This window comes from Phyllostomus hastatus, unplaced genomic scaffold, assembly GCF_019186645.2.
Source record: "Phyllostomus hastatus isolate PE091 unplaced genomic scaffold, TTU_PhHast_1.1 phas_contig_34, whole genome shotgun sequence".
Classification (NCBI taxonomy): domain Eukaryota; kingdom Metazoa; phylum Chordata; class Mammalia; order Chiroptera; family Phyllostomidae; genus Phyllostomus; species Phyllostomus hastatus.
In genome coordinates this window covers 8,301,237-8,327,476 of record NW_025333857.1, presented here as the reverse complement: position 1 = coordinate 8,327,476, position 26,240 = coordinate 8,301,237, and the positions used below count along the sequence as shown (strand labels likewise).

The 26,240-nt window shown below is 41.7% G+C and overlaps 1 protein-coding gene across 6 annotated transcripts in view; it reads right to left on the bottom strand.

Moving 5' to 3' along the window:
• ELAVL2 (ELAV like RNA binding protein 2) overlaps positions 1-24,839 on the bottom strand; it is a 127,610-nt gene extending 102,771 nt beyond the window's left edge. For all 6 annotated transcript variants that reach the window (XM_045841041.1, XM_045841042.1, XM_045841043.1 and 3 more), the window contains exon 1: positions 24,323-24,839. The gene's annotated coding sequence lies outside the window, so the exon portion shown is untranslated. The remainder of the gene's footprint in view (positions 1-24,322) is intronic.
• Positions 24,840-26,240: the final 1,401 nt, after the last annotated feature.

Sequence of the window (26,240 nt, the reverse complement as noted above, 5' to 3'; positions counted from 1 at the left end):
AGAATTTTCTCCCAGGTGGTGGTCATGTGAAGAAAAGGGTAGAAGAACTATTAAAAACTTTATTATAATGGCTTTCTAAAGTATTACTTATTACCCAATTATGACAGGCAATCTCAGAGTAGAAAGCCCTAACACAATCTCATAGCAGCTTTTAAAGTATTTTCACTTCCATCTCCAAACAACTCCCCACAAAAAGCCCAAAATAAAAAGTAACATATTTAACTTTCACCTACTACTTCTAAGAAAGAAAACAAAGCCACTAGTAACAGCATCCAACCCTTCCCTTGGTTTTAGCATCAGCAAACTGGATCTTTAAGGAGAAAAGCAACCCTATGTTTGTCTCCCATTCCACATGGATACAAGAAAACAGAGACCCAGAGAATGATGTGCTTGTTCTCCTAAGACTTTCAGAGTCAAGGCAAGGCTAGAACCCAAGTCTCTCCCTGTACGAAACAAAATTTTATACTCTACCCTCCACCCCACCCTCTGAGTGAGGAAAACAAATAATCTAGTGTGCCTACATCCCCCAGTCTGATCACTGTGTCTCTCACATTTAATTACAGTATCTATCCCCACTTCCAGCTAAATAAGATTAATTCTTAGTCACTGATGCTTAATAGTAACTCCTGTAACTCCAGGCAGCCAACACCCCAGTTTGAAAGGGATGCAGATCACTAATTAAATGCATCATCTATTGAGAGCCTATAATTGCCTTACCGCACCCAAGTCCCTTCTGGCTACATAGACTAAGTTTCTTTATAGACCTAGTACACCAAACAAGAGACACACAGTTGGGCAAGAAATCTATTTAGAATTAGAGAACTTTGAAAGGGCTCTATTTATCACTGAAAAGAGAAATCTAAGCTCTTTAATTTTCCATTCTCTTTGCTTTCCCAAAAGCTGTGAGAGGTCTCCCAAATGAATGTAAGCCAAGCCTTTGCCTTTCACCTTAGTTGTTCGGGTGGGGCAGGGGGGCAGCAGTGGTCTTTGGCGCACAAGACAGATATGCTCTTTCTGCAAAATGTGAAAGATTCTAAATATTGCAGAAATAAAGCTGTAAGATCAAATAATCCCTCATAAAATAATCACATTAACATTAGCAAGTATCTTCAGTTTTCCAAAGAATTCTGATTCAGAAATGAGAAAATAGCTACTGTTATTGAGAGCTTTACTATAGCATCCTAGGTATCATCCTTCATCCTAGGTATCATCATTATTCTCATTTTAGGTCAGTCAACAGCTTTAAAGCTTGGAGCATTTGGGTGACTTGAGTAAGAACCCTGAGTTCTTAACCTCAGGTGTAATAATGACATTGTACAACAGAAGGGTTCATATTCCTTCCTCCCATAGTATCTGGCACTGGCAGGTGTCACCAGGTTGTCAGGTCATGAAAGGGCCACTTCACAACCCCACCTAGTGCAGCAAAGAGCAGCTCAGCTGCAGTGCAATGAGCAAATGTAGCATGCTTCAGTGCGAGTCTGCAACCTTGGGGACCTTTCTCCCCCAGCCCTTTCCTCCCATTCAAGGACAATGTGAAATGAACTGCAGCCCCATTTGCTTTCTTAATATACTAATGCAATTTTAAAAAGGCTTTCAAAGACCCTAGGTCATCGTCCTCATCTTTGCTGTTAAGTTGTTGTAATCTAGGTAGTATGAGAATGGAAAGCTACTTCTGACTACTTGGAATTCACCTCAGCAAATGAATCTAAAAATTAGAAAAACTGAACTTACTAAAAATAAGTTACACTAAAGACTTAAAACTAAATTTTAAATTTAGTTTGGGGAAGCAAATGATGTTTGAAATTCTTATTCAAACAGTTACTTAGATCTATCTTCATTTGATACGGGTACCTTGAAGGACAATGAATACGCTTTCTAAATCTCCTCAGAGTATCTCATTCTCTTTTGTGAAACAGAAGCCACCAGAAAACTGGCATTAACATCCTCTTCCTGCTCTTCCGAAGCAAGTGGGTTTTTCAGGTCAGGGATAAGTTACGCGCATACACCAATAAATCTTACAGTGGGACCCAATCTTAAGCCTAAATATTGTGAATTGCATAGCAACCCTTGCTTCCTTCCACTCTCACTTTTCATTTCAATTTTGAATGATGTATCAGATACAGATGCCCTCCAGACTCTCTCAAAGCAGACCTTTGCCTTTTGAGACACCCTTACCCAGAGACACTTGAAATATGAAATATAAACACAAGAAACACAAAAGCATCTCAGATTTTATATCTGTATCTATAGATTTAAAGATAGACTGATTGCTGCCTTATTTTTTTTAAATGAGGCAGAAATTTTCGGTTTGAAGATTTCATTTTTAAGCTAGAAATTTCCCAAATTAAAAAAAAAATGATTGTCTCTTATCTTCAATTTCGTTTGAAAGGAATAAAAGTTTTGCTACCATTCATTTAATAAATATTAAGCTATTCAGCTATCGTGCACAAGGCACCATCACAATATAAGTGTTCCTTTGCCCTCAAGGACTTCAGAGAAGTTTTCTTGCAACCTGAAAGGACAAAATATCAAAAATCCTCACCACCACCATGTGCCAGAGGTAACCTAGAAAAGGGACTTCAGTTTTAAATACAAATCATTATCTTAATTAAGAATGCTAGATGCCACTGGTATAGGTATGCCTCAGTCAGGGCAGAGAATATAAAAGTCCCAATATTTGAAAATATAATGCTCAGAAATTTGTTATCCAAATTAAATGCAGAAAATATCTAAATGAGGAAACCTGAAATTAATTTTAGCAGAATATTAACTATGTAATCACATACAGAGAAATAAATGGGCACTCACTCATCACCACTAACCCCATTTTGTATTTTAAAGGGAAGAAGTGGCTACTGTGGCATTTTCTTCTCCCAGCAACCTGGCATGGACAAGTGGAGTCCTGCCTGACAAAAGGTGGTTTGGATGATATTTCACCTTCCTCCTTGCTACCCACCTAATCTTATGACTAATTAGGAGAGGAAATAAATGCAGTGGAAAGTTTTTGTGTTATTTTTTTAAGTGCAGGTGTGTTCAACAGCAGGCAAAAGAGGTTAAGATTCCATATACACTCACAGTACCATTTAGTCAATTTCTATTTAAGAAACAAACTAGGATAATGAAACCAATAGAGGAAAAAGAAAATGCTTTAGGTGAACTACTCCAAGGTGCATTTTTAGCTCATGTGACCTTCCAAAGTGCTCCAAATATGTGTGTATGTAGGTGTGTGGGCATGTGTATTTATAGAAAGTGTTGAGAGCACTATTAAAAACACATGAATAAATCACAGAATGCTAGTGCTACAAGTAACTTCTGAGAGCCAGTGAACAGCCTCAATTTTTAGGTAAGCAAAGTACACTTAAGACTTGGTCCAAAGTAAAACTTGCTAGTGACATCACTGGTCCCAGCACTTGAGTCTTTAATATCCAGCACAATCTCGCCCTCAATTATTGTTATTAAATTCACACTGGAAGCCATTAGCCCAAACAGCTCTGAAAGTGGGGTCTGGGAACCCCTGAACGTGTCTAAGACCTTTTCACAGATCCAGGAGGTCAAAACAGCACCTTTTTCTCTCCCATTCTCTGGTAATGTACCTCAGAGCTTTCCAAAGGTTATATGATCTGTGACATCTGCTCCTGCATTTGGCCTGGTGCAACATGAGAATACAGCTGACTTTTATTAAACCAGATATTGAAGAGACAAAAAAAAATGTAAAACCATGTATTCTAAGCACTATTTCTTTTTGCTTTAGGAAACTATACATACCCTTCATTCTTTAAATGTTATTTTTGTTAATATGCTAATGGTTTATTATGTTTTAACTAAATGTATTCTTTTTAACTTCTAATACATTAACTATTGATAAACATACTTTGGTTTAGAAAATGCTGGACAGTCTTGTGTCCCTCCTGTAAAGACTACATAGGATGCCAAGTAGTAATTTTTCATTTGGTGAATTCTACCAGTCAGATGCCAAAAGCACATTCTGTTTTCCTTCTGAAGCCCTGCTCCTTCATTCCCAGGGCTGCTTTCACCCTGGCAACCTATGGCCTTTATTTCAGCTTTCCTCACATCAAGCCATCCAACAAAGTTGTCCTCAATTTGGTTTCTCTTAAGTTTTCTTTCTAATACTCCCATACTCCAAAGACTTTACAATACCCTTCACCACACAGGAATGGAAACATTCTATCCTGGGCTGCAAGGCCCTCCAGAAACCAACCATCCTCTAACAGTCAAAATCATTTCTGCAAGATGCTACGGAGGACATCATGCTTAATCCCCCTCCCTTTCTCCTAGGGAAAAAAAGTCTCCCTCCACATACATAAAACCTCCCCAATAGATCCTGCTCATCTGCCTGGTTTTGTGGACATTTTCCCAATTATGCAGCGGCCCTTACCAAACCCCATAATCAACGCATCACATTCTCTGCTGTTGGGCTGCCAACTACATTTACCTTAAGGATAAATAACACCCATATCCTACTGCTGCTGAACTCACAAAGACAAGGCATAAAGTTCGCTGAACACAGACACTGAACACTAATAAACAGTTTAGATGTAGAAACTACTGAGAATCTATAAAAATGATCTGAAAAATACAATGGGAGTTATTTTTTGAAGTAATTAGTAATTATGTGTTAATATTTTTAAAAACTAAAACTCTGTATGTGATGGCAACTGCTGAACCTTATTGAGAGGCAGAGGTCTAATTCTTCCAACACACACCCCAGAGGTTAAAAGCTTCATCAACAATTTGAACATTTTCAAAGTGAATACAAATGTGTACAAATACAAGTAAGACAAGCAAATACACAGAAACAGATCTTTCTATAATGTTCTCTGCACCCTGCTTTTTACATTTCAATATCAGCACATACAGAATTCTTTATTATAGAATTCTTTATTAAAAGTTCCTAGATATACCCAAATTTAACCAAACTGCTACTGATAAACATCCAAGGTTTTACTATTTCAAAAAATGCTTGCAATAAATACCTTATACAAGAGAACAAAAATATAAATTCAAAGACCGAAACTGCTGGTTCGTAATCTATTTGTATTTTTAATTATGCTAGTTGCTGCCAAAAAGCCCTCTAAAAACTTAGCAATTTATAGTCCCACCAGGGCATTGCCTGCATTTAAAAAATAAAACAGAAATAATGCAGCAGTGTAGAGGAGAAGGGACAGGGAGAAGAAAAGTCTTGTCAGGAACCAGCCATAGGTGGCAAACACAAGACCCGCGGGCCGAATCCGACCCTCCACATTGTTTTATCCAGCCAGGCACCCTGTTTCTACCAAGCAGCAGCACGGAGCTCTCGCTTACCTGTTAAGGAGTAGGTACATGTTATACAATCCTGAAATTACATTCGGCCCTTTGAAGGTAAACCTCGAGGTTCATGTGCCCACCCCCCCGCCCCCCGCCGTGAAAGTGAGTGTGACACCCCTGGTCTAGAGTAACCACAGGCTGGCACCAGTTTTAAGACAATTAGCAACACATCTTTAGCATCAGTTCCACACGTATGAAATAAGGGTGTTGGTCAACACCATGGGTAAGGGCTCCTCCAGCTCCAGTGTTCTCTGATATCCTTGAATTTGCTATATACAAAAAAATGTACATTAAATAGTAAGACAAAACATGTATTCTTTTGGGCTGCCCAAAAGTGAGGAAGTGTTGGAAAGTCAAACTGCTGCACTGGGGAAGTATGCTCTGACATTCTCCCCCAGGAACGTTAAAATGCAAGTGAAACTGACACTAGAGGAAATGGCCACCTAAGAGAAAAGATAAAGAACCATTTCAAAAATAATCAAAGGATTATTTTAATCATTTGGGGGTTTTCCTAGTTTAAGACAAGCTGCATCTCAGTAGAAGAAATATAGCTAGGTGGCTGTTACAAGTGAAGACCAAAGCACCCTGATGGTAACTAATTAATAAAAAGCCACAAATGTCCCTTTCAAGTTTACCATTTGAAAGATTGGATGTTAAGAGGAGATATGATTTGCTAAGCTGAATAAAAGGCTTCATTAACATGAAGCGACAGGATCACAACCCTGCTGCTGCTAAAATGCCAACACACCCAAGGCCTTCAGTGAAGAAGGCCTGCCCGTTTAACATACTGCGGCCTCAAAATGAGTCGCTTTAGAACAAACAGTTCCATGTCAAGGCAGGCCTAGGACCGACCAGACAGAGCTGCTGCGTATGGACCAGGCATAAACCGCGGGAGTAGTCAGCACAATAACCCTTCTTTAGGTTCCCCTTCTGTGATTAGAGCATCCACCTTAGATCTGAACTTCTCCACCTGCTTTAAAAAACAGTGTTGAGCAGAAAGCAGCCGTTCTTCTAACAGCCAGAAATGGTGTCATGCTGCTATTAAATGGCTGGCCTGGAGGTCATCCCTGGAGCCTGCCTCCTTAATCCTGGCAAACATTGCCACTTCAGTCCAGTCTTGAAGCAATGTTTTTTAAAAAATATAGCACACTTTGAAGCTTATAAAACAGGTCGTAAGTGCATGTAAAAGCAGTTTTCATCTAAGCAAAGTGGTAACAGAAGCATCACCCCAGATTTCCTGAGTGGTCCAACTAAACTGTTAAACTCACCAGGTAGGAGACTACAAATAGATATAGTTAATTCTTAATTACTCACAGAGATGGGTAGAGAGAAACCACTGTTAATACAAAAGATATCTTAAAATATTAAATTAACTACTATCAGCACTTAATTACTATTGTAATTAATGTCCATAAAAAATATCAAATCACCCAATAATTGTGATTAGCTCTAACTGGTCAAATGTGTATATTATTCATGGCAACTTCACAGCAACTGGAGTACCAAGATTGAGTATACCATTGCAGAAGATTTTATATACAGTATTTACCACCTTCAGCATACATGATTTTATAACTTTCATCTTTATTTTAGAGAAATGGGACCTAAACTCAAGAAATAAAGCTGCAACACAATTATCACTGATATCAAGGAGTCCAATGTATCTGAAAACATTTAAGTGTCCTAAAAATTCAAACAAATTTAAAGAACCATTAAGAAAAGATCAGATACACAAGTCAATGAGAAGTTATTACCCTAGCCGTGGGTTCCCTCACCAGCCCTTCCTCCTCTCATCCCCACTGTCCACAAAGAAAGCAAAGTTAGAATTCTCCTCTCCTGAACTAATACGTGTTATATATCTCCCTAAATTGCCCCTTGTCAAGAGTGGAGGTTACTGTGCATATTTTCAATGGCTTCGTTCGGCACCTAAGGAAAAAGGAAGTTGAGAACCAAAAGCTGCCAGGAAACAAGGCACAATTAGAAAAATGCTACTTTCACATTAAACAATTTCAGATGATTAAACTAATTCAATTGATGACAAACTACAATTCTGGGAGACTTGGTAAAGTCCTCTAAACCAAACAAGAAGCTTTACAGACATTCCTCCTTAGTGTTTACCACTTCGATCAATACACTGGAAAATGCTATCAAAAATATAAATTACACCTCAAAATCAGAAAAAGACAGCACATTTCAAAGCCCCAAGTGAAAAGAGTAAAAGATGCAGATCTCACTCCTGGGTCACCTATCCACATTGCTAACCTGAAAGTGCAAGCAGAACTTTCTCAATTGACAGTAACTTTTAAGTACTGTATTATGTGACTTTCATCTACATGACTTATATTCCAAACTTTGAACTCAAGTGAACTAAACAAACATTTCTTTAATTTATACCACAATAAACAAGTAGTACACAAGATGAAAGAGATAAAATAAACAAGATAGATGTCCCCTTTCTAGGGAAGAACAAGAAAATTACCTTGAATGTGTAATCTTCCAAGCCACCCTCCATCCAATTTGTATGACAGTTAAGTTGAAGAAACAAAATGAATCAATAACAATCTTTACTGGGTGGATATTTTATTGATTCAAGTTTGGACATCACACATCCTTTTAAGTACCTGACCTGCAACTTTTTTTCTCAGAACAAAAACAGCGGTATTTCTAAAAGCCCACCAGATTTTAAACGTATTAGTTTCAGAAACTCAACAAGTTTAAGGAACAGCTCCTACAGATTCTCTACGACAATGAGCTACGGTTATCTAAATGTCATTTCACCAGGAAGAGAACATACAGTATTTTTACCTTTTTTCTTGATTTTAACAGCATCCTACAATAAGACTGAAAACAATGTCTTCATTCTCTTGCTTATAGAAGATAACCAATCCAGCCCTGGCCGATGGGGCTCAGTTGGTGGGAGCATTGTCCTATAAACTGAAAGGCTATGAGTTCAATCCCCAGTCAGGGCACCTACCTGGTTCAATACCCCCTGGTTGAATTGCGTACAGGAAGCAACCAATCAATGTCTCTCTTTCTTCTCTTTCTCTCTCTCTCTCCACCCCCCTTCTCCTCTCCCTTCTTCTCACTCTAAAAGCAATGAAAAAAATGTCATTGGGTGAGGGTAAAAAAAAAAAGGAAGAAAATAACCAATCCATACGTCATATGCTTCCAAAAAGTAATCCTGCAAGTCAGTACTGCCAGCTGGCAACAGGAAGATAGAAAGACACCAGCCTGTGATGGTATCCTTCCAGAAGTCACCTAATCACAAGCCTAAAATAAGGCAAAGTCAGAACCCTGGCCCTAGGGAAACAGGTGGTGGGCATTCTGTTGGGAGTGCTACAGGGACCTGAGTGAAGCTTTCCAAACAAAAACCTGTTTACAACAGTCCCCCCTCCCCCCGCCCCAGGAACCAAACTAGAAGGCCTGGAGTCAAGATACAGTTGTTGAGCTGACTCTTGGATCTATCTCTGGCCTCAGCCACCTTGAACTACAACCAGCAGAACTACCAGAGATATAATGAATATCATTCTGGAGTCCAGAGTAAAAGGTACTGAACCAGCAGTCACAGACCTAGGTCCTACTTTTCCCACTCAGGCAGCTGAATCCTTGGGCGAACTACCTGACCCCTGAGTCTCATTTTCCTCATCTATAAATGCACCCAGGGGGCTGTGGGAAGGTCCTAGAAAAACAGAAACACTGGCTGTCACCACTGTTACTGGAGTAAACACTGCTTGTCTCCTGGTTTCCTCATTTCAGGAGGTGTACCACCTTCAATTATGGATTCCACCTGTTTTTCTTTCTAACAGCCAGGTTTTTCAGCAACTAAAACAGGCAGCTTCTTGCAGTCTCTCCCAATACACTGCCAACATGACTGTCCAATATAAAAATCTCTTACTCTAGCTGCAGACTTAAGAGGTAATAATTTAGAAGTTACTTTAGAAGTTGTACTTTTCTGCCCTTGATCACAAATCTATGTTGTTCACCATGAAATCAAACTTTGCCCCTACTGTCCACAAAACAACCCTGGTAGACAGCCAAACTTCTAAAAAGTCCAAGGATGCATATTATTCCCCAACAGCAAGTTCCAACCGAGGGATTGAGCCTCTCCATCAACACAAGGAGATAAAGCAGACACACAGGGTGGTCAATCACCTTTCAGAAGGAAAAAAATTAAAGTAATGTAAAAGTCATTAATGTAGAAAAGCAACAGGCAGACATGAGAAAACAAAGAACTGGCAGGAGAAAGCTACAGTCAGCAGCATCCTTGAGAACCAACCCATGCTCCTGGGGGACATGGTCTTAAGCATAGAGAAGACTGAAGGGGAGCTGTGGATCAGCTCTCTTAAAAAGCATTCCAGCCTCTGATCCGTTACTTCCTTCCTGCTACTAGAACTATACTAAAAGGGAAGGAGCCAAAGAAATGTTACTATCTTCATAACTTTTTTCTAGGTGTTTGGAAAAATGTTATACTCAGAGGAGGTTCCTGGCACATCAGGGTGTCAAGAGAACACAATTATGGGGGAAGGGTTGAGAGCTTCACGTAGTTCCACATACGTAGTGCCTGGGATCCGTTCTTCCTAGAACAGCAGAATTAAGACAATGACAGTGGCGGTTCTCTCCAGGCACAACTTAAAATTTGACAAGTTCTACATTGCATAAATATTCTTCACCTGTGACAGGCTTCTGGCAAACCAGGAAGTAGTTACTCCTACCACAAAAGAGAGAATCAAAAGGAACAAAATGACATGAGAGGAAAGAGGGAGGAGAAAGACACAGAAACTAAGCAAATAAATGCATACACAAAAATGACTGACAAGCCACACACTCCTGTTCCCAAAGCAATATGCAATGACCTAGCCATATTTCTAATGCCCAGAGTACAGAGATTATGTCCCTTTTCTCAATTCCTCAAGTGCTATTAAAGCTCCTGGGTGTGGAGGGAAGGGAGGGAAATTGTGACAACCTTTAAATTATCATTTTCTGCCTCATCTCCTTAAGCAGACAGACCAAGGAATATGAAGTCTGCTTTAGAAACTTCTTGCAACTTCTCTCAGTATCTAGCTCTTAGTAATAACGTGTGATGAAATAGTTCAGTAACACAATCTTCCTGGCTCCTGAGCATAGACCCAATACAAACAACTTGAAGCCCTTTTTTAAGGTCCTTTAACAAAATTAAGAGAAAAAACTTTAGATGAATTTGGAAAAGGTCTAGACCAGCCCACATATACCAAAGTCTTTCTTATCACACAGTAGCAGCTCCATGACAACAGTTCTCAACCTTTAGGGAGACAAAACAATAGGCTTATTTTTTATCAGTTCTCAGTTCCCCACCCCCACTCAACAGGAAAAATGAAGAAATCCTGGAAGCCCTCAGCCAGATGCTTCAGAGCACATCAAAATAAGCAATGCATTCTTCTAAAAGAATCATATAATCATGGAAGATGCTTGGTACCAAGAGTTCTTTTAAGTGCCTCTTAAAAATAAGTTCAAAATATACCAACAATATTTAGAAAATTACACAGTTAAAGTAATTTTTAAAAAATAAGCATACACTTTCACTCACACCCTAAATATCAAAAAAAATTTTTTAATTTAGCTGGGCTGGAGACTACACCAATTTTTTAAACTGCCAGCATTAAACTCCTATTCTTCTGAAGGGTTTTGCTAAGAATGTTCAATGCAGGGCACATTCTAATTCCTCATTATGACGGGCCTAGCACAAGTGGCTGCCAAGAGAGCAGGGCTTTAAAGGCATTGTTCCATCCTCAAAAGCTACATTAGTGCCAGGTTGATAAAACAGATCTTCCTATCTGTTTGCCAAGCTGAACAAAAAGTTAGCTAGACATGTAAGTGCTGTAAGTCACCAAAAGGAAGGCTCTACACTGACATTTTCTACCTACTTAGCATTCATCTGTATTCATCTCACTAGACGTTACACGTACCAAAGTTGCTCTCTGCTATTCAAATTGTGCTATTATGCTCAGGAGTAGATTAATAATATCCACCTTCCTTATTGGAAAATGAAATTACAGCATTGGTCCAAACACGACTTGTGGAGGAGCCTCCTTCTACTTCTGGCACACCAGCTCACTCTACTGCACAGGTGGGAGAAAGCTGTGCTGAAGGTGCCCTGCTGTTTCTGGCGAGGCAGAGAGAGGCTGACGACTGGAAAAAATAGGGGGAGAGGAGAGAGAAACAACACATATAAACCTCACACCTGGTAGCCTCTCATATCAGCCCCTCCACCTCCTTTTTTTAACAGCAACCTGAAGGGAGAATGTCTTTTCTAAGCTGACACTATCAGCAATGAGGGTAGCATGTGGGCCACCAGCCTCTTTCAAACAGCTAATGACATCCTGTTAGTTTTCACAGCACCAAGCAACTTCTGCTGACCCCAAAGCATCTCAACAAATACAGGCAAGCAACTGGCAGGAAGAAATCCTGCTCCCAATGGGAACAGGTCTGACATCCCTGGGGATGGGGAAAAATAAGATAAACTGATGGAAACACATCTCCTGTAGAAAGGAGAAACTGTCTTGCAACCAGGGGATAAGGAAGAAGAGGTCCAAGACAAAACTTCTCTAACTGAAGTATAGGAGACCACAAGACCCTAAATTTGTAAGGGGCAACCTAACATTAAACATTTGCAAACACAAAGAAAAGCAAACGAATATGACGTCTTAAAAGGACCACCTTTGTTTTTAAATTTCAGCAAACTTCTTAATTCTCATCGCCTGCAGAAGTACAGCATGAGAGTCACAAACTCAAACACCCGCAAAGGTCAGGCAGTAATTTATTCCAAACACAAACAAACCATGCTGGGTATAAATGCAGCTGATAAAGATGGGCTCAGTGCTGCTCCTCCCCTCCAAGTTTCCAAGAAATGTAAAATATGGCTCTGGATCTTCACATGATATTTCCCTACACCTAAATCAGCAATTCACTACTTTTAAAAAATACAGTTTAGACCAAATAAAACAGCTACAAAACAATATGCAGCCTATGGGCCACTATTTTGGATCTATGATAAAAGCCATTTGTCCATTTATATGTTTCTCCCCTTCATCCTCTAAAGTGCAGCAGCTCACCTGCTCGCAGAAAGCACTGTAGTCCCTTTTGTACACAGGCGGGCATTCCAAGAAACCCCAGTGGATGCCTGAAACCATGCACATTACAAGACCCTGTAAAGAGTGTTTTTCCTATACACATGCATAGAACAATTATAACAATATACTGTAATAAGAGTTATATGAATGTGGTCTCTTAAACTTCCACCTTTTTGTACTGTACTCACCCTTCTGATGATGATGCGAGATAATAAAATGACTTACTAGGTCGAGAATTTTCACCTTTTCACTTGAAGGTAGCACTTTATGACTTCTCTTTGACATATCCCAATTGCCACCATCACTACTCTTGTGTTTGGAGACCATTATTAAGTAAAATAAGGATTAATTGAACAGAAGGACGGCAATACTAACACCAAAGATCTGATAACCAGATTGTTACTTACTAACAGGCAGAGCACATATACAGCATGAGACGCTGCGCAAAGGGATGACTGACATTTGAAGCAGGATGGCGTGAGACATCATCATGCTACTCACGACAGTGTACAACTTAAACATATAAACGGTTTATTTCTGGAATGTTCCATTTCATGTTTTCAGACCATGGGTAACCAAAACCTCAGAAAACAAACCCACAGCTAAGGGCGCTGTATTCCTCAGTGAGTAAAATGTAACATAATGCTCAAGAGCCAGGGCAAAAGTGCAAGCTGAGTAAGAAAATAAAGGAATGAGTGAGGAGGCTGCACATGACCCAGAATTGCCAGGGCAGAAGTGGAACTAGCACAGTGCTCAGAAGTGCAGACAGGTGACTACAGGACAGAGGGCTAGCACACAGAAGACAGGAAGGCTGTGGGCAGTTTGAGTTTCTTGCAGAGGCAATGGCAGGGAAAAGTTGAAAGTCTAAACACCTATGACCTGATATTTGAAAAAAGTCCGTGAGTCATTCACAGCATAGGCCAGAAAAGATCCCAAGGGTTTAAACAAAATAAAGCAGCAACCAATAAGTAGCACCAAGGGTAAGTAGACTCATACAGAAATAGGCCTTACCTGGGGATAGTTATAAAAACTTGCTCATGCTATAATAAACTTTGAATATTTAGAATGTTCTGGATAGCTTTTCAATAAAGGTGAATGATGCTCACGTCACCAGAGGTACCTCCAACAGAAAAGCAGCCATCAGTGAAATACTTTTCAAAAGCGAGATTTTTGTAACTCAGAGGAAACTCAAAATCAAATAGAATCAGTTACAAGAATATTTCCCCCACCTTACCCAACTCACTAAGTTTATTTTCAAATACACTGTGATTTATTTGCTTTGAGAAATACCTCTTGTACTTCTGATATGCACAAATGATGCCTAAAGAACAAAAAGGCACTAAATTAAACATCCTTTAAAAGCTAAACAAGTGAGCAATTTCCAATACCTTACTTGACAGGGCATCCATCAATGACTTTCCACTTGGGGTGGTTAGAAGGTACTGAGGCAAGTAGGAAAAATAATGTACTGCTGTGTGAACTCCCTACTGTGATATATAGGAATAAATCCTTAATACGAGAATAAACAAAATTCAAATCTGGAAAATACAGACTGATTAATGTAAAGGCTTAACTTTAAAAATTTAATTTCTCACTGAAAAAAAGATGAAAAATTTAAATTAACACATTTATATTCCTGGAATGTTAGCTGGCTAAATTCTCATAATTTCATAGGTATTTTTAGCATTCTTTATATTTTCAAGAAAAAATGCATTTTAAACTTCCATTCCAAATTCCATCATCACAAACATACCAATATTTATAACTATTTCCATACTGAAATGTTCAAAGTCACAATTCTCCCCACACCTCCCTGAAGTTTGGGAATTTCCTCTTTCCCCTGACAGAAATATGATGGTACGTAATAAAGAATTACTAAAAACAACATTTCATAAAACACACTGAAGGCCAAATATATAAATCCTTATCAATCTAGACCACCTATTACCACCTCCCAGTTCAGTCAACATTGTCGTTTCACTGCCAAAAATCTCAACGTATGCTCATCTTCACCATCCTTGAGATGTGGAGGGTGCTGTTTCACACTCAAAGAAAGGTTAAGAATCCAAGAACACAGGTAACTGCGCCGAAAGCAGAGGACGGAAACTTCAACCCAGTATTTTCCACTTGGCTCTGCTAAAGTAAGAATTTCAGCCTAAGTGACAAAACCTACTGAGGCAAGACAACTCAGCAGATGAAGTGGCAGGACTGTACTCTCACGAAGACCTTATGTGTGTTATATTTGTTTGCAAAATCACAATAGATTTTTTTTTTAAAACCACGAGGAGACAAGGACACTCAGAGTCTGTCGTGGATGAACGCTAAAGGCCCACATCACTAACACTTCAGCAGACAAGAGCTAACCTGAATGACTTTACCCTGCTGTCACCACTGTAGGAAGATGATTCCAATTTCCAAAGTCTTATTTCTCAAATGAAACCTAATTTTAACACTCTTTATTCCAGAGGGTGAGATGGTAAAAACTGAATGAAAATTTCCATGTATGTGCATTTCCCTAGGGAGAAAGGGTCCATAGCTTTTCTCAGAGGCTGAAAGACACTCAGAACTCCTCAATATTAACAAGAAATCTCAATTTACCCATAACTCTATAATTGGGAAATACAGGAAAGCTAAGAATTCTAAAACTAGTGCCCCTAATCTCATAAGGAGATAAAATTAGTCAAGAAAATGTTGACTGATGCTTGAAATGAGTTTGACCATGGCTAACTATGAAAGCAAAATGAAATAAAATTGCACCCTGAAAGAAGCTAATTGGGGTGATATTTATGAAAAGAGAAATTTTTTGATATTCCATTAATATAGTTTCAAAGTTACTCAAATAATCTCCATTGATGGACAGCTCACAACAATAAAAAATTCTGCTGGAAAAGAAAAGCTAGCCAAGTGAAATATAAACTTTGTTTTTGTGAAACAGACTTTTTTTAAAATCAAGGGGGAAGTCTCATTCAAATCTATCACCGTTAGATTAAAGATAAATATAAAGAAATCTCAACCTAGGAGTTCAAAATTGATCTAAAGCAAAACCTTCAGCATGTTTTTTTAACGTATCATTTTATTATAACTGTCTCATGATAAATAAGTCTATTGAGAAAATTGTCAATTTTTTTCAAATAAAGAACTTCTAAAAGGGGGTCTGACCTGTTAAACTTTATTTGCTATTCCTTTTGTCTGAAACTGACTTAAAGGAAGTCAGTAACACAGAGGAGTACAAGGAAAGTGGGAGTTTAAAAAAATATATGGTTACTTACAATTAATGAGATACCCTTCAAACTAGTTGGTTTTAATCCCATGCAACCTAGTCCTATGATCTTATTGCTTATTTTACCAATTCCTCCTTCCCGAATTACCTATCCTTCTCTGCATGAAAATGATGCAAAATCTAACAACCCCAAAACCCTGAGGAAATAAATAACACCTTTATCAGAAACAAGTATTTTTATATAGACCAATATCTGAAAATTTAACATTGGTATTAAAGGAGAGGATGCCTATATAGGAAGTCACCTAGCATGTTTCTCACAGAAGAGTTATCTTTAGTTTTGTTTTACACAACAGTCACAAGGCTAAAAGTATAAAAAATTATCTTCCCTTAAAAAATAATTCTCTTCTGACCTTACTAAAATTAAAGTTATGGCATACATCACACCTGCTAAAAGCCAAATTTGTTTATTTCTTATCAGTGAAATATTCCCTAAATATTCCATAAAACCTCTATAAAATTGTACTACACTAGTTCCTATTTTTAGTTCAGATTCTAAAAGTTACGAATCCTATGACTAAAACATGCATCTTTTAACACACAAAAGGCTTAAAACAAAATACTGCTTTTCAAGCTTAAGTGCCTTTCTACCTAGCAATTTTTTTTTGAATCTTTCATGGGTGCTTTATTCAGATGGCCAGCGATCCGAGAAGATGGCAAGTTCATACCCTAACAAACCATCTTTCTACCTAGCAAATTTATATTGCTTGAATGCAGGAAAGAAAAACCAACTAGCTCTGCAAACACTAGTATTCTGAAACACATAAATAGACAATAAATGTTCTTCCCAATGAGCAACACATAAAATGATGAGTTTGGCATTAAAGTACACAACATGTGGGTTCTGTAAGTAACCAGAACCAGTAAAGACATCCACACTTGTAAAATGAAATGGGACAAGCAAGTGAACCTTCTATGCATCTAATGTCCTCCGTTGTGTTAATTCAGGAGTTGGGTGTGGCATCACCAGTGCATAAAGCCTTCAATTTCAAACTGTTTTAATGTATTAGTATAGATCAACAATACTGGCAGCTCAATATTAACAAGCAAAAAGGCCTCTGACCAGGATAAGCAAAATCAAAGTATGGGGTCCTCCTGTCCAAAGAGTTAAGAAATTCAAAGAGGGTGGGGTTACAGGTCCCATGCCCTAAAGTACCCTGCTTCCAACCAAGTACCCATGTTACAAAACACACACACACACACACACACACCTAAAATTGGTTTAGTATGATTATTAGCCTGCCCAGATGAATATCCAAAGAATTAGAAAGAGCTGGGGTAGACAACAATGGCAGATTTTCTACAGGGTGGCACACCATCCAGCCCCACAATGCTATCAAAAAATAACCTGACCATGCTAAGTACTGCAGGTCTCTAGCCTTCCTTCCTTACAAGTCAATGTTACTAGTGACAAAGGTGGCAATAACAATGTGATGATGTAGTGGATTTAATATGACTTCAAATGAGAGCAAAAAAACTGACCCTACCATGCAGACCAAGAGGTCAAAATGGTAAATGGTAAAGTCAGTCTTGATAAGAAGTTATTTCAGAGAATCCAGTCCTTTGGTGGGGGGGCGGGGGGCATGAAGAATGGTAATGTGCCATTGCGGAGCTCCTGTACCATCCTAACACCAGAGAAGTGTCACAGGATTATGTTTTGTTTTATTCTTTTTTTAAATTTTCCATAAGAATGAGGAAAGGTTGATCCCAGCTTAGAAATCAGGATCTTCTCCCAGATCTTGCTGTTGTGTCCGTAAAGAGACCCGGGGACTTACTTCTAGAAGAGAAGAGAAAGAGAGGTAGAGAGGCCAGTGTTTTTTGAAAGCATAATCATGTTAGCAAGAAAAGCAGTGATGGCTAGAATGGCTGAAAGTGGTAACAAGGATTCAGCCAGGAACATGTGCCTGTGTACAAAGACCCAAAAGGCTGGATTAACGAATGGGGTGGTAGAAATACCACTTAGAACCTTGTTCTTCATAACCCACTGGGATCTGGGTCTTAATTAAAAGCACAAAAACTCAAGACAGAGAAGGAACTTGAGTCTCTGAAGAAGAAGCATTACCCAGACCAAACCAACAAAAAACCCAAAACTAGAAAAGAAATTCTAAGAATGTATCCAGAGCCTAGAGGGAAAAAAATAGAATGAGGTTCCTTAGTAAGTAATGGATGTGCCTGGCTGACACTGACCAGTTTTGGGTACCTGTTCTATTAGGAGAAGGATTTTGGAAAAACTAAAATTCTCTTGAACCATGAAGAGTGTGTGCATCTTAAAAACAGCTGACCTGACAAGATTGCTAAGAGCAAACACCACACAGCCGAGGAAACACCTAAAGACACAGAGTGAGGGGACCTGTAAATGCCTACGGCTGTGGCTTTGAAGGAAAAACTAAAAACCTCATTCCCTGAAAGGCTGCACCACCGAGTTACCCAAATAGGGTATAAGGGGCCAGTATTGATCATACAAACACAAAACTATTCTCTCAAAAAGGAAGAGGAAAAAAGTACAGGAATCCTGGAAAATTGGATGTAATGTGTTTCTTTATAATCTAATTTCTCCTACCCCACCCCAGCCATTATCTTCCAAATGTTTTTTCTTCCCTCCTCTTCCCCTCCCCTCCCCCTCCCCATTTCCATGGGCACTTTCTCTTGGTATGCACCTCCCTTTCACACACACATACACACACACACACACACACACACACGCACACGCACACCTGAGCAATGTTAAATCAACATTTTTATAAACCTCTTATAAAGAATAAATCCAAAACAAATGCAGTGACATTCCAGCCCACCCAACAAAACAGTCACCATTTTTAGACCCAAAGGTCCAGATGAGAAAGTATATCTAGAGAAGCTTTTCTAGCTGCTCACCAAAATGGAGACTCCAGGTCGGTTTCCTCAAGAAAAAGCTACCATAGCACAATAAAAAATTCAAATGACTCTGGGAAAATGCTTCTTGAGAAAATTGTCTTCAAGGGCAACTAAGCAGTATTTCAAACAAACCGATTTTACGTAAGGGCATGGGGAACATCCCAACTGGCATTCGAGTGATTTTTAAATGAACTCATTTGCTCTAAGTTTAAGGGCTGAAATGCATATTTAAAAAGACAGAATTATCATCGGTATGTCCACCAAAAACTTAAGTTTTAAAAAAGCTCTTTGTCCTTGTCGGAGGTATTTCATCTGGCATTGTTAAGCACCATTCTTTGAGGAGAGAGTAAGGGAGATAAACAGCCGGTAACCAATCCTCTTTTCCTCGTATTTTCAGAAAAGATGAAAATTTTATCATAAACATAGTCTTTTAAAATGCTATTTTAAATGACCATCTGGACAACTACAACTCTTAGCTTACATCGAGGTTTCCAGCTCCAGCCCTCTTGGATAGCTAGCAGGCTTTCAGGGAACCGCCTTGGAAAGGCTGCTGGTCACTATCATGACCACTGGAGGAGCACCTGCTGGTGAACCGATGGATGGTCCTCGAGAGACCCCACCAATGTCACCAGTGCAGGCACACACATAGGTGCACCTGGCCGCAGCTGGCCAGCGTTACCCGTGGAGCTGGAAGCGCAGCTGCTGCGACCTCCACCAGGCAGACCTCCACCAGGCAGCCGATGCCACCAGAGCCTTCCTTGCCCCGGCTGCTCCACGATTCCTGCCTAGCTCGCTGTTAGACGCGCAAACCAGGAAGCAACCTCAGCAACCGATCTCACGCAGCAGTCGTGCCCAGCCTCACCTAACACCGTGCAAGAGAGAGAGAAACCCAAAGATTCTCTTTGCTCTGCCACTAGTGGCCACAGTCCCATACCACCTCCTCACACTGCTTGGCTGCTCGAAGTCTCGAGACGCCCTGGGAGCTCCAAGGTCTACGCGGGAGGCGGCGCTGTACCAAGCGGACGCGCCACCATACACCACCTGGCTGAAGTGCACACAACCTCCCACAAGCTGGGGTTGACCGTCCACCACAATTGTGCCCTTCTCTGAAAAAGCCCCCATCCCTCTTCCCTTCCCTCCCCCCTCCCCTTCCAATATGCTCACCTGTGTCTGAGGGCAGCTCTCCTCGTGCTACCGCTGTATACGGCACGTCCAGCCAGTGCAAGCTACCCCACCCAGCGCAACCGGCCTCACTCAGCTCACGCCGCCCCCAACCTGCTCATGCCGACAGGAGGGGCGGTGCCACCTCGCTAGGCACGCTGTTCTCCGTACTCCCTCCGCTGTTCTCCGTACTCCCTCCGCAAGGGGCTGAGCTCTAGGAACTTCCTTCGCACAACCTCTGTCGCCAGGGCCAGCGTTCCCGCCCAGAGCCTGGACTCCGCACAACCCTTAGTCTCTCGTCCTAAACAGACTGGGGGCAAGGCGCCCGATGCCCACTCTCCCAGCCTCCTCCCCCAGTTCCCCCGCACTTGCCTGCTAGAACTCTCCGAGCTGCAGCTGCTACGGCTCACGCTGCTGGTCGTCAGCACAGCCACGGAAGAGTCACTCCGGGCAGACTCCAAGGAGTCCTAGGCGGTGGTAGTAGGGGTGGTGGCGATGGTGGTAGCGGTGGTGGCGGAGGCGGTGTCCCTGTCCCCAGTCCCCAATCTTGCGGTGGCGGGAAGGTAGACTGGAACCCAGCAGAACCTCCGCCCCACCCGCGTCACACCGGGTACCAGGTTCCTCACCCCGCTAGCAGCTGCCTCAGTGACGCCCAGGCGCCGGCGTTCCCACTGTTTGTAGCCAAGCGGGGAGGAGGGGCTTGCTTGGAAGGCAGCCAGGAGGCGGGGCGGCGAAGCGAGTTCGCAGGGCAGCGAGTTCGGTGGTGCGAGCCCTGCCCAGCTGCCCCGCAAGTAGGTGCCTAGGAGAAGACACCCGGCCCCACTGTTTGTCTCCGACCCTCCTGGCTTCTGATTTCCAGCAAGATCACTGACTGGTTTCCCCAGGCCACGCGAAGAGAGTTGCACACCCAGAAAAGGCAGATTCCAGGTTCAAGTTTGTAAACCCTGAATGTCCGGGTGGTAACAGAGCCAGAGCGATTCTCGCGGGAGTTACTTGGATAGAGATGTATCAAATATATACATACATATATACCCATACATTGCGAGCAGAGTTAAAAAGCTTTTTCCCACTACTTTATAGACCAAGGGGCCTGTCCCTCGGCTAAACCCCTGCTGCCCATCTCTGCCTCTTTAGATACAACCTGACGTTCAAATAAGCCCCAAATGCCTATGTGTGGTGGTATATAGTCTGCTTTCTGCGCAAAATAGGATACCCTGCACTTGGCTATACACCTGCTGTTCACTGCATCCTTCCAACGCCCCCCACGGAAGCTCTGAAATGGGCAACTCTTCACTGAGCGGGCGTCCCAATGCTGCCTTGCCTTGGCCCGCCCCCACAGCCAGGTCAATCGCTTTTCCCCAGAAAAACCTGTGCCTGTCCTCAGACTCAGCCCCGTGACTGGGAGTTAAAACCAACCCGAGCCACGCGGCTAGAGCACGTTCTTACACCTGCTCAACTGCTTAATTACGACAGCACCTGTCCTGTTGGGCGGTTTAGGTTCTTTGTTTTTATTGGAAAACCTTCTGTCTTAACCCTTTCCCCTGAAAAAATACGTTTAAAAATATCACTTCTCATACCTACCTGAAAACGACGCAGGAGGTAAGAGAGGAACTGAGCAGTGGGCGACTGAGTCGCCGCAAGAACGCCACCGAGGTTACAGCTTCAAGGGCATGATGCGGGTTTGATGCAGCAAGGTCCGCTAAGGGCGCCCAGCGCTCCCCGCCCCCATGCTACGGGCAGAGCAGGGGAAGAAGGCGGGGGATTCCTCTAACTCAGGGCGGGGGCTGGGAAGGAGGCTAAATTGCCCCCTTGTCAAGTCATGCACACTAAAGTAGTGGAGCTCAACTACCAACCAAATGAAGACAGACCATCCTTCAATTTGGGGAACCTAAACTGGGGACATCAAAAATAGCTAATTGATTCTATATCAGCATTTCTGTTGTCACCTCAAATCTATGTGCAATTAAATGACCTTAATTGACTTTGTAGTGGTTCCTGGGTAAACTGCTCAAAGAGTCTTTGCCTCTATGACTTTCCTCTAAAAAGTTAGTTACAATATTCCCATCCCAGGCAGGCAAGACTGCTTTAAAAAAAACACACACACACATTTCCAAACGTTAGGCAAAAATGGGCCTACCAAATTTGCCAATCCAAGCCTGAGCCTATGCCCTACTTCCTAAAGCTAACTTCTTGAAGTTATGAGAAAGCTCTCTCTTCAGTTTCACACATCTTCCAAGACAGTCCTATCTGTAAATGTGGAATTATCGTGGAGAATTCCACAACAACTTAGCTTTATAAAGTGGAATGCCTACGAGGGAAGGAGAGTCCAGGAGTGCCAGGTGTAAGACAAACTCAGGGAATAGCAGCAATAACTAAGAGAGAGTGTGTTAATTTTTTAAGAATCCTCCTAAAGGTGACTTTTGAATACTCAACATTTTTGTTTTGCAGATTTATGTGTTCAGATGCTGAAAAATATTTCAGATGTCCCATTTAAGAAGCCATTTTAACAAGGAAATCTTACGAGACAAACGATTTCTAACCCTTCTATTCCCCAAAATAGGCACACTATTTCCCTGCCCTTTAAAAACTGATTCCAATTAGGAAAATTATTTATTTATTATTGTCTGCTCTGTACCCCTCCCCCCACTCTAAGCTTATATTTTGAAGATTGCTGTGTAGGCCTAAAAAAATAAACCACCTCCATCTTCCTCCCACGCGCAACATACAGAGGATAAGTGTCGTAAATAAAAGTGTGGGGAAGGGCTGAAGGTTTAAAATATTAGCCAACAGGAGTGTTTGTACGTGAGTAGGGGAGGGAGAAAGTACAGAGACATTCATCACGGTCAGCAGTGTTAAGAGTGAATACTAAATGATTGACTATTTCACTCACTCTCTCCACAATAAAGCCAGCTTGGTAATTACCAGAGAGAAAATACCCAGTCTCCACATCAGTTTTGCTAACTCCTACTTGAAAATGGAAAACAGGGAACACATCCAACCTCCAATTTACCACAGTTGTATAGCTCTCATGTTAATTCTTTACAGACGTGAAATAGGTGGGTCCGTAGCAACGTGCTGGGCATAAATTAAGCAACAATGGCCACGCGAGGTCCCATTCTCCGTGGAGCTGCCATGGTGGGCACTGCCACCTAGACATCAACAGCCCCCCAAAGCGCGGAGATGGCAGAGTCGAATGTGGAGTAGGCTGGCCACGCACTGGATTTTCCAACCTGAAGGATGGGTGCGGTGAAGACCAGGGGGAAAATAACAATCCCAGGCGGCTTTGTACCTTTTTCCCATCCTCTTCCTCTCAAGCACCACACGGGCGCTCTCGCGCAAACACTTAACCCACACTCCCTCATGCCAATAATTTAAACTTCTCTCAGGCAAAGGCAGCACCTTGTTCACTGCCACCACCATCCCCTCCGCCCTCCCCATCCTGCGAACGTCCTCCCCCTTTCCCACATCTACCCTGGATTCTCTTTTTTGCAGTAGAAAGCCAGTTGGTTTCTCCTAAACCCTTGGATATCGCAAAACTTAAAATGAAGTGTGTGTTTTCCCAGCATCTTATCCCCAACCACCTTTCTCCCGGCGTCAGTTTAACAATAGCTATTTGAGTAAGGGCGGGGGTGGGGTGGGGTGGGGGTTAAGGAAAGGAGTGAGAGCTACGCAGCTAAGCTGGCTCCTGGGGCGACTGCGAAGGGACGCCCCCCTCGCCCCAAAGACGAAGTCCGTGGCGTAGGACCAAGGACAGGGCTTGGAATACACTTCCCAGTGCCCACCACTGCGAGGCTCCCAGGCAGCCGCCGCTCGACAGACACAGCTCCAAGGATCTTTCTTACTCTTTTCTGAACAAAGGGAATCTCGTATCCGGCAGAGGCTTAAGAATTCGGCCCTAAGTTGGCTGTCTTCTTTTAAAACTGAATCATGGTAATTGGCTCTCATGAATTAGAGCCCGCACACCTAGCAATGACGAGTTTTGACAGCTTCTACCCACCCCAGCCGCAGCCCAGTCTCAGCCCTAAGGCGGCATGTACTTTTTCAGACAACTACAACTCGCTGCCTGGCACTGCATATAAAATCCGTCTGGTAATCCCATTTCCCAGGCACACGCTATCTGGTTGATGCAATTAAGTCAGGGTTTTTCGCAGGTCTAATCTGCAAGTTCAGGCTTCTAATTATCCTTAACATCACTAAAGCCTCTCCAGTCCTTCCGCTGCTTTGCGAAAGTAGAGGTATGCATCCCCACAAACCCAAGTTTCCCCTCTCTTCCCACGAAATGAACTTCCAACCTCAATCCCGACGCTCACTCAACATCTAGCTCCCTGCCCTACCCTGGCCACATTCACCACTTAAGTTTCTGCCACTGACATTTGCAAATACTCAGTATGTCAAGCATGCCTCCACCGTCTCTTAAGTCTAGGTCTCTAGAATTAAAAAGCAGAGCAGTGGCTTTAAATGAGACAAACACGTGCAATTTAACTTCATATTCTCTATTCCGCTCACTTACAGGTTTTCTGGGTTTGCCAGCGCATCGCTGAAACTAATGATTTAAAGAAACCAAACCGAAACTTACCTTTCTCCCTTAAGGTTTTTGTGTATGTGTGTTTTAAAGTAACGGTGCAGTTCTCCCAATAAGGATGAGCAAGAAGCTGCTGGATAGTTCTCTTAAGACAGCACGAAACCTAAACTGTGCTCGGCTTAAAAGAAGCAAATCAAAAGAAATGCTTTTGACCCCGAAGTCCAATGCTAAAAGAAATGGCGAAAAAAAATATTAAAGGGGAGGGGAAACTTAAAAAAAAAGGAGTTTAAAAAGATGGATAGACTACCCTCCTAAAGCCGTTCAACTAAACAAAAAGGGGCAAGAAAAACAAACGAAGGAACAAAGAAAAGAGACGAATGAACGTTTTTTCAAAAAGATGATGTCTTTCTCCTTGTTGCTTTTTAGTAGGTCGCTACAGGAGTAAGCTGCTGCATCTCTAACTGAGAACAGAAATAACCAGGGAGGACGTCTTAAAAGGGAGGTGGACTGGACCACAGATTTATAGCACCGTATCACCAACCCCTTCTCTGCCTCCGCACTGCCGTGTGTGCAGCTGCTCTGCCAGGCTCCTATCCCGGGCAGCACGCGCGGAAGTATACGCCGAGTGGCGCCACAACGCAACTTGCTCTTCTCTCCAGGATCCTGATTGGTCTAGTTGCTTCCATTGAGGCTGCCCAGGCGAGACTCCTTGATATGATTGGATAGGAGCTTGTGTCACTCTCGAGAGCTCAATGGAGTCCCGTTTCAAGGTAAGTTGTGCGGGGTGGTACACACTGAACACTGGCGGCGAAGGGAAATGCAAGAAGCAAAAAGAGATGGGGAGAGAGCAACGTGGGAGGGTTGGAACTGTACTATCAGAGTTTGCGATATGGCAGGATCTCCTTTCCTCCTAAATCGTCCTGCTTCCGAAAAACTCATTTCCTTTGCCATCACTGCCTCATCTATGCCTCGTTTCTTGGTAGCATTAAACTCTGTCCGGTATGTATGAGTCTTTGAGAGCTCCCTCTTTGATCTGAGTGAAAGGGATGAAGGTACATCCATTACTTGCCCGCATGCTTTTCTGGATATGTTAATTTTATGTCTTTCTCTATTTTAAGATATGCATACTACAGCTCTCTTGTTTATTAAAAATTTTAAAGCATCCTTTTACGATAAGGAGGAAGTCAGAAATGCTTTTAAATGAAGCTGCACAATTTGAATTAGCTTTCACTTCATATTAGAACAGAAAAGTGTAGGATAAACATCCGGTCCAGGAAAAGAGGTACTGAGCTAAGGTCCTTCACTTTGAGGTGTATGATGTCTCTCAAAAGGAGCAGCTGTATATAAAAGTAAAACAAGGTACTCCTCTGCATTTGCTGGCGTGCACTTCTTGGACCACACATGTATTGCTGACAGTAAAGATACTCATGCCTTTATCTGGGTTCTTTCTCTGATGATTTAGAAAGTTTAACCAGAAGACCAAGTGCTTCCAATGCTTCTGCTTTATGAATGAAGACTACTTTATTAAACCCCATATTTTAATAGCATTCATGATGATGAATGACGGCTTTATTCATGGTATTTATTTCTTCCTCCAAGTGAAAGTGTGGTCCTCATGATCAACTTGATGTCTAAGACAAGACAATATTCACTCGACCTCCATTCTTTTCCAGCTCAAACTTCTCCTTTCAGTCTTGAAAGATAACTCCAGCTTTCTAGACAGTACTTAGGTTTCTTACGCAATGTAACATATATCTAGGAGCTCAAGCCTTTCTAAAAGGAATTCCTTTACCTGTTTATTTACTACTAGTCGCTATCTTTGAGAATGCCTGAAAGAGGAATCACAGGTAAGAGTTAGAGATTGCAGAAGGGTTGAATGGGATGGAGGGAAGATGGACAGAGAGTCACAAAGCAAAATAACTGGAAAGTGAGGGGTGAGGTAGATCAGTTTCTTTAGTGCCCTTGAGTATTG